Below are 15957 nucleotides of genomic sequence, written 5' to 3'. Positions count from 1 at the left end.
CTTTGCCGTCTGCCGCGGACGGCAAAGAAGCCAGTACTTGAGATCAAGATAATAGTTAAGATCCTGATTTTCAAAGTGATCTTAATTATAAAGCCAAATAGAGTAAACCAATACCAAAGAGCCAAAGGAGAGAACCAGCGAAGGACCCAATCAAGAAGCCACCACAATTAGCAGTAAGTTAAATGCCAACACAAAGACCACTATCAGTACTAGCTCCAGGAATTAAGCCAACTAAAAACTAGTGATTAAAGCCAAAGATTAGACTTCATCACCACAATCAGTTTTGTCTAGTGACAATAGGTACATGTCACTGTGCAACGCCAAAAACAAAGCTCCAGGAGGAGATATATATCACAACCAGCCAACCAGACCAAGTCCCAACACATCCAACCACCAGCAGCTTAGAAGAGATAACTATTAAGGAGAGCTACAGAAGACCTCAAGGTATACTTGAGGGATTATGTGCTCAGACAGCCTGGAAGTGCCAGGGCTAGTTCATCACAGCACAGGGATAGTCACATGTAAATTAAGCCTAAGAGAGGGGGGCTCAGACCAGCATCACTGCCCAAATCAGATGTAGTATCTGTCTTATCAGTAGAAAACTAGGAAAGTAACAGCCAAAACCAAGTATAGCATCTGTTCATAGGCTATTAGAAAGAGACAAATAGGAATAGCCAAACCAAGTGGTATCTGTTCATATCAGTATTAGAAGTAAAATAACTAAGAACAAGTGAGTATCCGTTCATGAGTAAAGTAAATGACCAAAGTAACAACTCCAGGATCAACTAAACAGAACAGAGCAGTACAGGAGTATATATACTTCACAAATACACATAGATGGTCACTGACCAAAACCCTGACACAGCAAGAATCCATCACAGAGAGCTCCAATACAAGTTGATGCTCATCTACAGCAGCTAACCACAGCTAATAGAGCCTCACATCCAACAAGATCAAGAGCTAGAGCTATGCATTAGAGAGATCAGGAGGGGAGCAAGGAGAAGCTCACCAAAAGGAGTTGTAGCCGAAGTAGGATGCAGCCACACCATCACTATGGTGTGACCAGCATCACAACCAACACCACCACAACAAGCCGGAGCTTGCCAGAGAGCACCACAACGGCGGCACCAGTGAGAGCACGGGCACGAAGGCGCCAACCAGGGGCACCGCAGCACGGAGGCGCCACCCAGGGGCACCACCACGCCACGGCACATCCAGCACCGCCGGAGGATCCTCACGGCGACCGGAGCAACACCGGAGCCACGCCGGCGATGTGGTGGCCGAAACCCTAGCCGCAGGGGAGGGTCACGCGTGGTCGCAGGAGGACGCAGTGGGGCGGGTGGGCCGGCGACGTGGGCGGCGCCGGGCGGCGCGTGGCGGGGCGTCGGCGGGTGGGGTGGGGGCGGAGGGGTGGTGGGGGCTGCTCCAGGAGGCGAGGGCGGCGCCGGACGGCGCCGGGCGGCTGGTGGCAGGGCGACGCCGGGCGGCGGGTGGCGGGGCGGGGGCGGCGCCGGGCGGCGGGGCGGGTACGGCGGCGGGTGGCGGGGGCGGCGGTGGGTGTGGATCTGGTGGGCGTCGGGGAGGAGAGAGGGAGAGAAGAGATAACGGGCGGGGGGCGGTGGGTGTGGATCTGGTGGGCGTCGGGGAGGAGAGAGGGAGAGAAGAGATAACGGGGGGGGCGGTGGGTGTGGATTTGGTTTGCCGTCCGCCGTTGTCAGACGGCAAAGAGGGGGCATTTTTTTCCGTAAAGGGCTCGTTAGTGGGGGCCACCTCTCTCTTTGCCGTCCGCCAGCTGACGGCAAAGATTCTTTGCCGTCCGCCAGCTGACGGCAAAGATTCTTTGCCGTCCGCCAGCTGATGGCAAAGATTCTTTGCTGCCCGCCAGCTGACGGCAAAGAAGTGACTGATGGCAAAGGCTTGTTTTGCCGTCTGCTTTTGGGTAGCTGATGGCAAAGACCTTCTTTGCCATCTGCTAGCAGACGGCAAAGAGCTGGCAGATGGCAAATTAGCTGATTCCAGTAGTGACTCTTCTTCAAGAGTATTGCCTTTATTCTACATTTTGCTAAGAGTAAATATAGATGTGAAAATATAGGAACAAATGGCGATTATTTAACTTAAGATGCAGAGTACAAATGTAAATACAGCATACAGATAGAAGGCACTGACAAGAGCAATGCGGAGCTAAACTTCTTCAGTAACATTGGTTTTATTCAATATTTTGGCCAGAGTAAATGTAGATCTGATGTGTAGAAAAATGGAGGACAAGGGAAAATAAGCTGCAAAGTGTACATGAAGAACTAGCTGACAAATATAAGGACAACAGGTACTTACAAGAACAAGGCAGAACTAAATTTCTTCATAGGCATTGGGTTTATTCTACATTAATTTAAGCATTAATATAGATCTGATAATTTGGAGCAAACAGTGGATAAGCAAGCTATAATGCACAATGATGTCACATAATCCACCAGGTATGAATGTAAGGACAGCGATAGGACAATAGGTACTCACAAGAGCAAAGCAGCGACCAACATAGTTGCGATATCCTAGGTTTTGCGGTGCTGGTTCTATCGCCAATATACGTCGGGTGCTATGTGATTTCTCCAGTAGCACCACCTTTTTCAAGGACTTTGCTTGTACTCTTTCAGGTTCTGCTATCACCCTCTTCCTTTTGGATGTCTGAAACACAAGAACAACATTTGAATGGAAAAACATGGTATGACGACAAATGGAATGTGTGTTGATAATGGATGGGCATGGCATCTTCACATATATCATGAGTAAACTAAGCAGATGGCGGTGCAATGAAGCAAAAAGAAATGCAAGACACCTTATGCAAGATATGTGCAACCAATAAAACCTTGCCAAATTAGAACAGGCACCTTATTGGGTGAACAGGATAGGCCATCTGCCTTTGACTCCTTGAGCTCAGAATAGTCATTAGGATCATATTCTGAATACGAACCTATAGGTCGGGAGCATGTGGGTTTCATTGCATCCACAATGGACCTCAATCCCTTGATGCCAAGTTTGTTACCCATTGAACTGTTCCGCAATATTCTTCTGATGTGTGCATTCTTATATTCATTGTGATTACGTACAATATCTGTAAAGCATGAAAACACAAATAGTAGTGAGATTATCTTTGTAATGTAGAGGATATTGTAATATAATATAGGCTCCCTATAAACCCTTGTGTGCTACCACTGGATTCTGATGAGAGAGCCCATATGTGCTGTAATATGGTGAGTAGATTAATATAATCTGGCACAACTACACAAAAAAATAGGCTCCCTGTTGGGGGCCCCAGATGTAAGGATAGTTGGCAGATGATAGGTTCATAATATACCGTATAGAACGTTTATTGCCAAACCATGATAACAAGAGCGCAGAGCCAGTAGGCAGATCGTAGTGTAGATAATAGGGGTACACCATAACCACCATAAATAAATCGGGAAAGCGGAACTGGCTGGAAAACATAGGGTTTTGCCGCTACTAATATGCAGCCTATCGATCACCTACAAGCCAGCTCTATTCATCTGAAGGCGCACATATGTTACTATAAGTTTAGTCTATCAAAGACCACGCGGCTCCCACCATTTTCGGGGTATTATGGCAGACCAACTCGAAGTGCGAAATCATTTAGTAGAACCGGCCCAATAGAGGTGTCGACTGCAGATGTCCCTGCTCCCCTTCCTGACAAGGAACATACTGTGCTTCCCATACAGAACACCGCACGGGCCGCCGGCCGAACCACCGGCCCCCACCGCCTGTGTTCCTCCGCCTCCACCACCCCCAGCCCCGCCCCCATCTGCGTCAAGTTTTCTTCGTTCAGCGAGGCCCCACCACCGCCCCCACAACCACCTTCCCCACGCGAGCCCCTTCCTTCGCACCGGCGAACTCCGGCGAGCTCTCAAAAATCGACTGACCCAATTTTGAAATTTAGCCTACTGTCATTTAACCAGTGTGGAATATAAAAGGGGAAAACCATAAGCATTGCGAGTATAGTGTTGAGCGTGCCATGGCGGATCTGAAGGAGCAAACCGGACAAAGCAACTTCGCAACCAATGTTTGCTTTCAACTAACAAGTAAGTGATGGACAAGAAATCAGAGTAAAGCAGTGGCGATCTATTTTCTTGCTGCGATAAATAAGTTGAGCAGATCGAAAGAGTACCGCCTCTGGTGTGGCGCTGTGTATACATGTGCTGAGAATTTGACGGTGCTGCGGTAGCGATGGCTGTCGGCGGCGTGGAAGAAAATCTAGGAGGGTAGACGGTGGTGGCGGGGCGTAGTGGACGAGACGGTCGTGGGAGCGGCGCCGGGAAGGTGGACGGTGGCGGGGATGAATCGAGAGGACGGGATGCAAGGATCCCTGTCCGAAGCCGTGGATGAGAGAGGTCGATCTCTTGTAATGGTCGACGGCGTCGGGGCATCAGCTCCGACATGGTGGAGGAGGACGGCGGTGGATGGGTGGCGGATGGAGGAGGCTGGGGTGGAGAGGGTGTTTTGGCGCCCATGGAGTACGAATGGGGAAATGGAGGGAGAGAGGAAAGGGGGAACCATGTCTTCAGGGCGCGCTTGTCTCAAATGCAAGGAAATTTACAAACTTAGCCCCCGTTTAAAATTTCCTACATGACAGCAATATTAGTCGGTTGGGGATAGGACGGTAATCTCGCATACACCGAATATTTGCCGACGAGAGTTTGTTTTTGGCGCCCACTGTGTATGAATCGGGGAGGGAGTCGATTTTGGCCGAGGAGACACTGTGTTTTGGCGTCCATCGTGTATGAATCCGGGTGAGAGGCGGTTATGTCACGTTTGAGTGCAAACCTACCCCTATCGAAACCTATAGAAATCGAGCCGATAGGCTTTGCATGGCAGGGATAGGCAGTAATTTCCATCTCGCAGATTTTGGTTTTGGGTGGTTACTGCGACTTTCCCCGCTTCGTTCAAATTTTTGCAGAGCAAGAGTGCACGTTTACCATGCCAACTCAATTCGAATCCAGTTTGTATTCTATTTTTGTTCGGGCAGGATCCATTTTCGATTGGAATAAAATTCTATATACATCATTTTTTATATATATTTTCGAAAGCACAACACCCTTTATACATAAATATGGTTTACAAATGGCATGATCTCAGATTCGTAAGGTTGTATCCATCTTAATTTGGATTTTCAAATATTTGAAACCACTTTATGTTGAAATCCAATGTATGCATTCCTTGCTAACTGTCTCCAATTAATGTGTGTTTCATGCGGGTTTTTATTTTTTTACTTCTCAAACATGTATAATGTGTTTCACACACGCAACATATAGTGTAATCCCGTTTAGACATTAATTGCATATAAACCATACATTGTCTCTAATTAAGGAATATATGGATCACTAATATTGATAAACTATATAACATTACACGTGTCCCCAAATTCAAATGAATATGCATGTTTGATACACCAATTTGCATTATGATATTATTGATGTCGTGATCTCCAGTTTAAATATTTGAATCCCCTTTAATCCAGATATTTGTCTCATATAGCTATCACTCATGCTTATATAGGAGTATCACTCTAGACCTATACACGTTCATCATCTCTCGGGTATCTCTCGTGCTACCTGTATGTCGACAATGATCTTTTATCTTCGTAACACACTGACGGCACTCTCTCCCTCGACCTCCATCACTCTATCTCCCTCTAAGTATATCTCGCTCCCTGCTATGTGTCTCTAACTATGATTCTCCATGTGAAATCTCTTTCTCTCAGACAAACACAAACTTTGTCTCCCGGGGTCTCATTTCTCTCTACTATTCCCCTGTGTGCCACTCGCACACACCCTCTCACACAGAGATGTCTTTCGCTCCTTAGGTATGAGAAGCTACCACTCTTCCTCTTAAATATCTCTTTCTCACACACAAACACAAACTCTTTCTCCCAGGGTGTCATATCTCTCCACCATTCTCTTGTATGTCGCTCACACACTCTCTCTCTCTCTCCCTATCTATCTTGCGTTCCCTCATATGTCTCTCTAGCTATCACTCTCGTTGTGAAATATCTTTCTCTCTCGCAGACACAAAACTCCGTCTCTCGGGATCTCATTTCTCTCCGATATTTGTTTGTATGTGAGTCACATGCACCCTTTCTTCATCTCTCACACACCCACACACATAACTCAGCCTTCTGATCCACTCGACTCCTATCTCTAACGCACAATAGCTAGCATCTTTATCTTTCTATTTATCTGTTTCTCCATCAACCTTCTTTCTCACCCTCACTCTTGCTTCCTCTCATGCACACTATGTATGTTTCTCTCTACATACAGTCAAGTGCCCTCTTTTTATCTTTCTCTCACACACACATAACTTCACCCTCTGAACCACCCGGCGGTCATCTCCAACACTCAACTAGCCGATGTCCCTCTAGCTAGCATTTCCATCTCTGTATCTATCTGTAGTTTCTCCGTCAACATTTCTTTATCGCACGCACTCTTGCTTCCTATCACCCGCACTATATATGTCTCTCCATACATGCATTTATAGGTTGATCTCTTTTGCACAATCGTTGTGTCTCACTCCCTCTGCTTGCCATAGATGCATGCTCCAGCCCACGCCACTATCTCCTAAAGACAAAAACACATGCTCAATTGTCGGGCCTTCTTCCCTGCACTCTCACATGCATGCATATTGTCATACCGATCCGTCTCTCCCATGTCGTTGATCTTATGACTTATGTCTTCTTTCTTTTATCTCGATCATGCGCGCACACACACACACATCCACGTATACATGTATACCTCTCGCACATGCACATTCAAGGTCTCTATGTCTCCATACGTAGTTAATTACCCTCAACCTTAATGCCACATCAAATCGTTCTCTTCTTGTGTGCACATAACTTCCGTCTGGATGGGTAAAACACACACTCACACTTAACAATCTCCTTCTAGCTACCCCCTCTCACTGTTCCCCTATATCCCCGAAACTAATAAGACCATCCCTTCGTTTAATTCCCGCCTACATGCACCATCGATATATAGTAGTCTTCCTCGGTGTCTCTCGAACAAACACGTTCTCGTGATGTCGACTCCTCTCATGCGCACACACCTTCTCTTCCCTCTCTACGGGCCTTTTCTCTCTCGCACCCCATCGTTGGTGGCCTCTGCCATACACATCACCTCTCTGTGATGAAGCCACACACACTTAAATTACATCCACCACCGAGGACCCCGCGTCACACACACACACACCCACCCCCACCCCCCACACACACACTAAGACTCCCATGGGATTACTGTCGGGTGGTTGGTCCGACATATGCCAACGGATGGCTTATCATTGTGGGTGCCAATAAGACATCGCCGGTGCCTGGAAACGGGATGAGGCGAAGACATGCACGCCGGCGGATCTTACCCAGGTTCGGGGCTCTCCGAGGAGATAACACCCCTAGTCCTGCTCTGTGGGGTCTCCGCATGATCACTAGATCAGGAAAGGTAGCTACAATCGCTCCTAGAGCTGTTTGGGTTCGAGGGAGAAGAAGAACAAGGCTAGCTCTTACTTCTCTCTATCTATGGTGTGTGTGCTCAGCTTAGAAGCCAACCCTTTGCATGGGTGCTCCGGGGGGTTTATATAGGCCTACCCCCCGGGGGTACAATGGTAATCCGACTGGGCGCTGGTCCCAGCCGTCAGTGTCTACGCTCGCCGGCTTCTCCACCGGCTGTTGGGTCCCACCGACTGGTGGGTCCCGCCGGCTGCCGGCTTCTTGGTCGACAGGCCGGCCCCACCGCCTAGGGTCTTGTCGGCGGCTGCTTACTGTAGCCTCGCCTCTGATGACGAGGGCTTTGTCGAGGTAAGCGTGGCTAAAGTGGGCCGCCTCGGGGGCTCTCACTGTAGCCTTACCTCGTCTTATCTCCTTAATGGGGCTCCTGCTTCGAGGAAGGGAGTAGCCGGCTTCTGGGGGCCGGCTACGCCCTTGGCCGACTGGGAAAGGCCAGGCCGCCTTCACGCCTCTCTCTGGCTGAAGGGGCCCGCCGCCCGTGGGCCGTACGGGAGTCTGTCGTGGGTGACGTTGAGGCTAGCATGGCTACAGTGCCGAGCCGCACGGGAGACGGCCGTCCCGTACGGCCTCCTGTAGCCATGCCCGCCTCGGGCTTCGGGGGTAGTGGGCCGCACTATGGCCACACCCCGTCTTGTCACCGTTATGTGGGAGCAGCTTCGGTGGTTGTGATCTCGGCCGGCTTCTTGGAGTCGGTGCTCTTGGAGGCCGGCTCCTTGGAGTCGGCCACCCCGTGGTTGTGTTGGGGAGGAAGGTCGCTTGAGGCCGGGCCGCCTTCCGTGAGTCGGCTTCAGAGGTAGCCGGCCAGGGAAGGGGGGCCAATGCTTGGAGTGTTGGGAGGCCCAAAGGCCCGATAATTTTACTGAAGAACCAGGGGTAGTCGGTTAGGCTACCCGTGGCCATTTACTCCGACAGTAGTCCCCGAAGCTGATTGGGCTTCGAGGTGGAGTAGGGGTTGAGAAGCTCGATCAGCTTCCTATCTTGACAAGTCGGCAGCTGGGAGCCGGCTTTAGTTAGGCGTGCCGCCTTGTTCGAAAACTCCGGAGTCGGAGGGCGGGAGCTCGCTAGCGTGTGCTCCGGGCCACGGGCCGGCCGCTTGCCGTCTGCGAACCACGTGGCCTCCCTCGGCCAGAAAGCCTGCCAGCCCACGCGCGCGACGGGACGTCGCCGCAGGGCGGGGGCCCGCCACGTCCGCGCCCGGGCCCAGGCGCGGATTCTCTGTATCTCGAAACCGCCCGCACGTCTCCTTGCGGCAGTTTCGGCTCGCCTTTAGGGCGCATTAATCGCGGGGCGTGGTGGGAATGGGTGCAGTTAATCCCACGTCTCCCCCCACGTCCAGCCTCTTCGGCCTCGCCTCGCGAAGCTATAAGTAGGGGGAGGTGGAGGGCGGCAGGCCCTCGCACGCTCCTCCTACTTCCACCATCTTCTCCGCTCGCCGTTTCTTGCAACAGCGCCTCGCCGCCGCGCTCTTCCACCGCACGTTCCTCCGCCGCCGCGCTAGTTTTTGCCATGCCTCCCGCCACGGAGCAGTACGGCGGGGATTGGGACGGCTCCAACGTGCACGAAGACCACGTCGAGTTCCTCCGCAATACTCGGCGGCTGCCGGCCGCGGACAAGGTGGAGGTCCGCCTTGCGCCGGCGAGGGAAATTACGCCGGAGCCGCGGGAGGGCGAGCGGGTGGTCTTCCGCTCGCACTTCTTGCGTGGCATCGGCCTGCCAGCGAGCGCCTTCTTCCGCTCCTGGCTCGACTTCTATCAGCTCCAGCCGCACCATCTCACCCCAAACGCGGTGGTGCTGCTGTCCGCCTTCGTCACCCTGTGCGAGGGCTACCTCGGCGTCCTCCCCACCCTTGAGCTCTGGGGGGAGTTCTTCCAGTCGAAGCTGGGCACGCGCATGCGGGGCGTGCCGGCTCAGACTGGCGCCTTCATCGCGTCGCGGAGATCGGTCGCCGACAACCCCTTCCCCGTCATCACGCTAATCCAATTGGTGAAGAAGTGGCAAAAATCGTACTTCTATGTGCGGAACATCGCCCCGCGGGGCGACTACATCAACCTGCTGGCTTACGTAGCCGGCCCACCGGAGGGCAGGCGGCCCCAGTGGTCCTTCCGGGCCGTGACTCTGACGCCGGCCGGGTTCGCCGCCGTCGCCCGAGTGCGGGAGCTGACCCAGGCAGAGGGCTTGACGGGGCCCGACTTTCTGGCCGCGTTCGTCACGCGCCGGGTTCTTCCGCTCCAGAGCCGGCCTCATCTGATCTGTCAGATGAGCGGCCCGCTCGATCCGAGCCGAATGTGTACCAAGGAGATGCCGCGCGAGGAGGTCGCCTATATGGTGAACTACCTTGCGAACTGCAAACTCACCAAAGAGTGGCAGTTCGGCAAGGAACCGTATAGCCGAGCCAATCCGCCGCCTATGGTATGTTCTCCTTGTCTCTTTCTCTCTCTCTTCGCTTTGTTGCCGAGTTCCTCTTAGCCGATTCTAACTTAGTCGGTTTGCTTTTCGACAGAGCCCTCTGCTTCGGCCGGCCGGCGGGTCAGACTCGGAGCGCCGATTCGTCCCTGACCGGACCGAACACGATCTGGAGGACCCCGACCTGGGGGCGGCCAGTATGGACGACGACGTCGAGCCGGGTGGTGGCCAAGCCGGCGGCGAAGCAGGCGGCTCCGGGCTCAGAGTTACCTTTGACGACTGGCCGGACGACGATGAGGCCGAAGTCGTCCCGCGCCGCCAGTCGGCATCTGGACGCGGCGCGGGTTCCTCCGCCGTGCTGCCTGCTCTGGGTGGAGGTCAAAAGCGTCGCGCCGCCCAGGGTTTGTTCGGCAGCCGAACGAAGAAGCCCAGAGGCGGGGCGGCAGCCACCAGGCAGGAGGAGGCGGCCGCAAAGGCGGCTCACTTCCGCAAGACGGTGAAGCAACCGCAGACCGTGTCAGCGTAAGTTCACTTTCTTTCGTATACTCTTTTTTCTTTCTTTTCTCTAGTGGTTCCTGAACCCTTGTCTTTTTCTTCAACGACCAGAGCTCCGTTGTCGCTTGAGCGGGCGGCTGCCGCCTCCGTCGTTGAGTCGCCGAGGGGCTCTGGGAGCACCACCCGCCGCGTGGACCCCCGTGCCGACCTTCAGGAGGCGACAGAAAGGAACGCGCGGGAGGCGCGGGCGGAGCGAGAGGCGCGGGAGGCGGAGGCACGGAGGGCGGCCGCCGCCCAGGCGGCACGGGAGGAGGAGGCGGCGAAGGCACTCGCCGATGCCGCAGCCAGGGCCCAAGCAGAGGCTGCGGCCGCGGCGGCAGCGGGGGAGGTTTTGATGGTCACCCCGCTGCGCGTCATGGCGCCTGGGGACATGGAGCCCTCGCCAGAGGGAGCCAGCGGCGACCAGCCAGGGCTGGGGGGGAAGCGACGACGTCATCATCCTGGAGAGGGCGCCGGTGCCGACCCCGCCAACTGAGGCGGCTCAAGGCGGCCGGCCTGATCCACCGCCTGCACAGTCGGCGGGGGGCGAGCCGGCCGCGAGGGCTGAGATGGCGGTCCGGATTCCGTCGAGCCGGCGCGCGGGGAAGGCCGCGTCGGAGTCGGAGCCGCAGCCGGCCGTGGGCTCCAGCTCGTCGGCCCGGGATGCGGAGGCGGCCAGCGCTACCTCGGGGTGGACGCCAGGCGGAGGGACGGCCGTGGTGAACGTGGCTGCACAGGACGTCCGGACCCGGCTCCAGGGCCAAGCTGCGGCGCTAAGGCAGTTCACCGACGAGTTCCTCGCGACGCGGGCGGCTATCCGGGTTAGTATTCCCATCTTGCTTCTTCTTGATCTTGATTTCTTCTTGATCTTGATTTCTTCCGTGGGGCCGCGTCAGCGCACCCACTGGGTGTAGTCCCCGAGTTCCGAGTCGGCTGCTGAGCAGGCGGCTTGGAACTTCTTTGTGGATTTGCCTTTGCTATTTTTGTTCTTACTTCGGTCTTCTGTCCATCTTGCAGGACTACCACAACCTTCGAGCGGCCGCCTTCAACTCCCAGGCTCGGGAGCTAACTCAGAAGACCGCCGACCTTACTGAGAGCCGAGGTACGTGCTTTGTTCTTTATCTCATGTGGGGGCGCGTCAGCGCACCCACTCGGTGTAGTCCCCGAGATTCGGGCCGACTGCTGAGCAGTCGGGTCGGATCTTCCTTGACGACTTCTTACTATTCTTCTTTTCCTGCCGTCTCTGTAGCGGCCAACGCCAGTCTGCGGGCACAACTGGGAGAGTCTCAGACTGCCCTTCGCGCCAAGGATGCCGAGCTCGCCGCCTTGGTGCAGGAACGCGACCGCCTGGCCAAGAAGTTGGCCGACCAGGAGGAAAGCCACAAGGCAGCACTGAAGGCGGTGCAGGACCGCAAAGCTGCCCTTCAGGCCGAGTACGAGACGGAGGCGGCTGGCTGGGCCGAGGCGAGGCAGACTTTGATCTCTGGCTATGGCCAGATCGAAGATCTGGTTGACGGTAAGCCGCCTACTTCTTCGTCCTTTCTTGCCATCTGCCACTTTGGCTCTTTTTCTGATTTGGTGCTCTTTTCTCCCTTCCTTCTTCTTGCTTGCGCAGAATATTTCCCTGGCTATTCTACTGCTGCCAACCAGACCATCGAGGCCCGCCGCCAGGCGCGAAGGCAGGCTGGCTTTGAAATCTCGCCAACCGCCGGCCGCTCACTGGAGGAACAGCTTCTGGCGATCCAGGCCCGCATCCAGCCAGCTCACCGACTGCTCTGCCGGCTTCAGCGAGCCGGGGCGCAAGTCTTGGCCGCCCTCTGGCCCGGCCAAGTTGTTCCTCGCACCCCAGTCGGACTGCCGACTGGCTGGAGGTGGCAGTCGGCCGCTTCGAAGCTTGGAAGGCCTCGGCGGCTCGCTCCGGTGCCAGGCAGGCGCTGGAGTTCGTCAAGGCCTGGTACCCCGGCCTGAGGCTGGACCAGCTGGCTACCTGGCGGCAGCAAGCCGACAAGGAGCTGGAGCCGGCGCGGCCGGCCATCATCCGGCGGGCTTCGGCAATCGCCGACTACACCGACACCAGCGTCTTCGCCCCCGAGGTGGACGACAACGGTGTCGCCCAGCCGGAGGAGTGGTTCGGTCTGAACCCGGCGGACGGCGAAGACTCGGCGGAGGAGATCGACTCCAGCGACGAGGGTGAAGAAGAGGAGGAGGAGGGTGAAGACGCCGAGCCGGCTGGTGGAGCAGCCGGCCAGCCTCAGCCTGACCGCACCTCCAGCACTACGTCACGCGCAAGTGCGTCGCCTGCCGTAGGTGGTGATAAAGCCGAGACCCGCTAGGCGGCCACTCCTTCAGCCGGCGAGGCCACCTTCACCGACCAGCTCGGCCTCCGCATCGCGCCTTAGTCTGCTTTCTTTTGTTTTCCTGTCTAGTTACTTTTGGAACAAAGTTTGGTTAAGTCTGCACAATTCCACCCATTGGGTGTATTCGAACTTATGTCTGTTGCCAACCCGTTGGGGGCTTTATGTGTATATATAACTTATGCATGCATTTGGCCTTTCCTTGTGCTTTGCTTTTTGTCCTTCTGCTGTTTCCTTTGCCGCCCTCCCTTGGTTGCCGCCTCCCCAGTCCAATAGTTGCTCTGCAATCTGTAGCTGGAGGAGTGCTTGGCCAATTGGGGGGGGGGGGGAGGAGTACTTTAGCTTTGCTGGACTAAAGCTAAGTGTTTAGGAAGCCGGCCAGCCGGCTGTTCTGGCAGCCGGCAGGCATGTTTGGAGGCCGTCTCTTTGCTATATAGGTTCGTTGCTCCTTAGTCATTTTTCATGTGGGCATCCTTTCTGCCTTGCCTCTTGCTAGTCGGACAGTCGGTTCTTCGAGCTGCAACTTTCAACAAGAGAGGACTCGGGAGCCGGCACACTACTTTTCTGACTTTAGGTAGAACTTTCAATATAGCTCAAGGCGGCCAGTCCCCGGGCCGACTGGTCGAACCCGGTGCCGGACAAGAAATCAAATGTAATAATACATTCATGGATATGACACTTATCATTCATAGATAAGCAAAGGCAGTCCCCGAGTACTGTTCGGGGGGCCTGTTGGTTTGTACTTAATACAAAAGGGGTAGCATGATACATACTGCTTTCAACTGTAAAATCGTCTCAGGAGGTTTGCGTTCCATGGTCGCTCCGACTCCTTGCCGGAGTCGTCTCTCTTGCGTGCTCTTGGTTTTTGCGCGTCGATCAAGTAGTAGGAGTCATTACCGAGTGCCTTGCTGATGACGAAGGGGCCTTCCCAAGGGGCCGAGAGCTTGTGCTGGGCGGCTGTTCGCTGGATCAGCCGGAGCAGAAGGTCGCCCTCTTGGAAGGATCTTGGCTTGACCTTGCGGTTGTAGTAGCGACGCAGCCCTTGCTGGTAGATGGCAGACCGGCTGAGTGCTAACAGCCGGCCTTCTTCTAGTAGGTCGACGCTGTCTTCTCTTGCTTCCTTGGCCTCCTCCTCCGTGTACATGGTGATCCGAGGCGAGTCGAACTCGATGTCTGTTGGGATGACAGCCTCGGCACCGTACACGAGGAAGAATGGAGTGAAGCCGGTTGACTTGTTGGGTGTAGTGCGCAGACTCCAAAGGACAGCCGACAGCTCATCGAGCCAGCAGCCGGCCGATCGTTCCAGTGGTACAACCAGTCGGGGCTTGATGCCGGAGAGGATGAGTCCATTTGCTCGCTCGACCTGGCCGTTTGACTGTGGGTGGGCAACGGACGCTAAGTCCAGTCGGATGCCCTGCGTCGCGCAGAAACGTGCCAGTGCTCCTTTGGCGAAGTTCGTGCCGTTGTCGGTGATGATGCTGTGCGGCACGCCGTACCGAGTAGTGATGTCGGTGATGAATGTCACGGCAGTCGGCCCGTTCAGCTTCTTAATCGGCTTTGCTTCGATCCACTTTGTGAACTTGTCCACAGCGACCAGTAGATGTGTCAAGCCGCCGCGGGCTGTCTTGAAAGGACCCACCATGTCCAGTCCCCAGACGGCAAAAGGCCAGGTGAGGGGAATGGTCTTGAGTGCAGAAGCCGGCAGGTGTTGCTTGGAGCTAAAAACTTGACATCCTCTGCAGCTCTTGACTATTTCTTTAGCATCCTCCAAGGCAGTCGGCCAGAAGAAACCATGGCGGAAAGCCTTGGCCACAAGTGATCTTGAGGCTGCGTGGTGGCCGCATTCGCCTTGGTGGATGTCTTTGAGGATTGCCACTCCTTTTTCTGGCTCGACGCGACGCTGGAAGACTCCAGTGACGCTGCGCTTCACAAGCTCTCTGTTTATTATTGTGTATGCTGCGGCTCGTCGTTGCACTAGTCTTGCTGAGATCTCATCAGCCGGCAGCTCTCTGCTGACTAGGAACTTGAGGATGGGCTGGGCCCATGACGGAGCTGTGACTTCTTCTTCTGTTAATGTGGCCACCATGACTCGGGTGGGTGGGTTGGGTAGCGTTGAATTGGAGTCGGCCACCGCTTCCTGTGTTGTTGCAGTCCCCGGGCCGACTACTGCAGTCCCCGGGCCGGGTGCAACTACGACAGTCCCCGGGCCAGTTGTCGAAGTCCCCGTGCCGCCTGCGGGATTTCTCCAGTCGGATCCGGCTGTATCTGGCGGAGGCGGTACGAAGATGGAATCCGACTCTGGAGACGGCTTGATGGACGGCTTGAGGAGGCGCTGGAGGGAGACGCCAGTCGGTATGGCTTGTCGGGTGGAGCCGATCCGTGCTAGGGCATCTGCTTGATCGTTGTCGGCCCTTGGCACGTGAAGGAACTCGCACCCTTCGAAGTATCCGCTTATCTGCTGGACGAGGAAATGATAGCTCGCCATGTTCGCGTCCTTGGCGTCCCAGTCGCCAGACGATTGCTGGACCACCAAGTCTGAGTCGCCGTAGCACAGGATCCGGCGTATGCCGAGTTCTTTGGCTAGCCGGAGCCCATGTACGAGCGCCTCGTACTCGGCCACGTTGTTGGAGGCGGCGAAGTGGATCTGCAGCGTGTACTTGATCTTGTCGCCTTTGGGAGAGGTGAGGACGATGCCGGCTCCCAAGCCGGTGCGCATCTTGGACCCGTCAAAGTGCATCCGCCAATGGGTAGAGTCGGGAGCCAGCGGTAGGTACTGGGTCTCGGCCCAGTCGACGAGGAAGTCGGCCAATGCTTGCGACATGATGGCGGTGCGGGGTTGGTAGAAGATTGTGTAGGGCACCAATGCAATGGCCCATTTTGCCACCTGGCCGGATGCATCCCGGCTGCCTATGATCTCGGCGAGCGGGGCAGTGCATACGACCGTGATGGGGTGCTCTTGGAAGTAGGGCTTCAGTTTCTTGGCAGCGAAGTACACCCCATAGCACATCTTCTGGTAGTGCGGGTAGTTTTGCTTTGAGCTGGACAGCACTTCGCTGAGATAGTACACCGGCCTCTGGACTAGCTGGGCTCGGCCTTCCTCCGGGCGCTGGA

The sequence above is a fragment of the Aegilops tauschii genome, chromosome 1 (assembly GCF_002575655.3).
Source record: "Aegilops tauschii subsp. strangulata cultivar AL8/78 chromosome 1, Aet v6.0, whole genome shotgun sequence".
NCBI classification, from domain to species: domain Eukaryota; kingdom Viridiplantae; phylum Streptophyta; class Magnoliopsida; order Poales; family Poaceae; genus Aegilops; species Aegilops tauschii.
Note: the sequence above shows the minus strand (reverse complement) of the source record.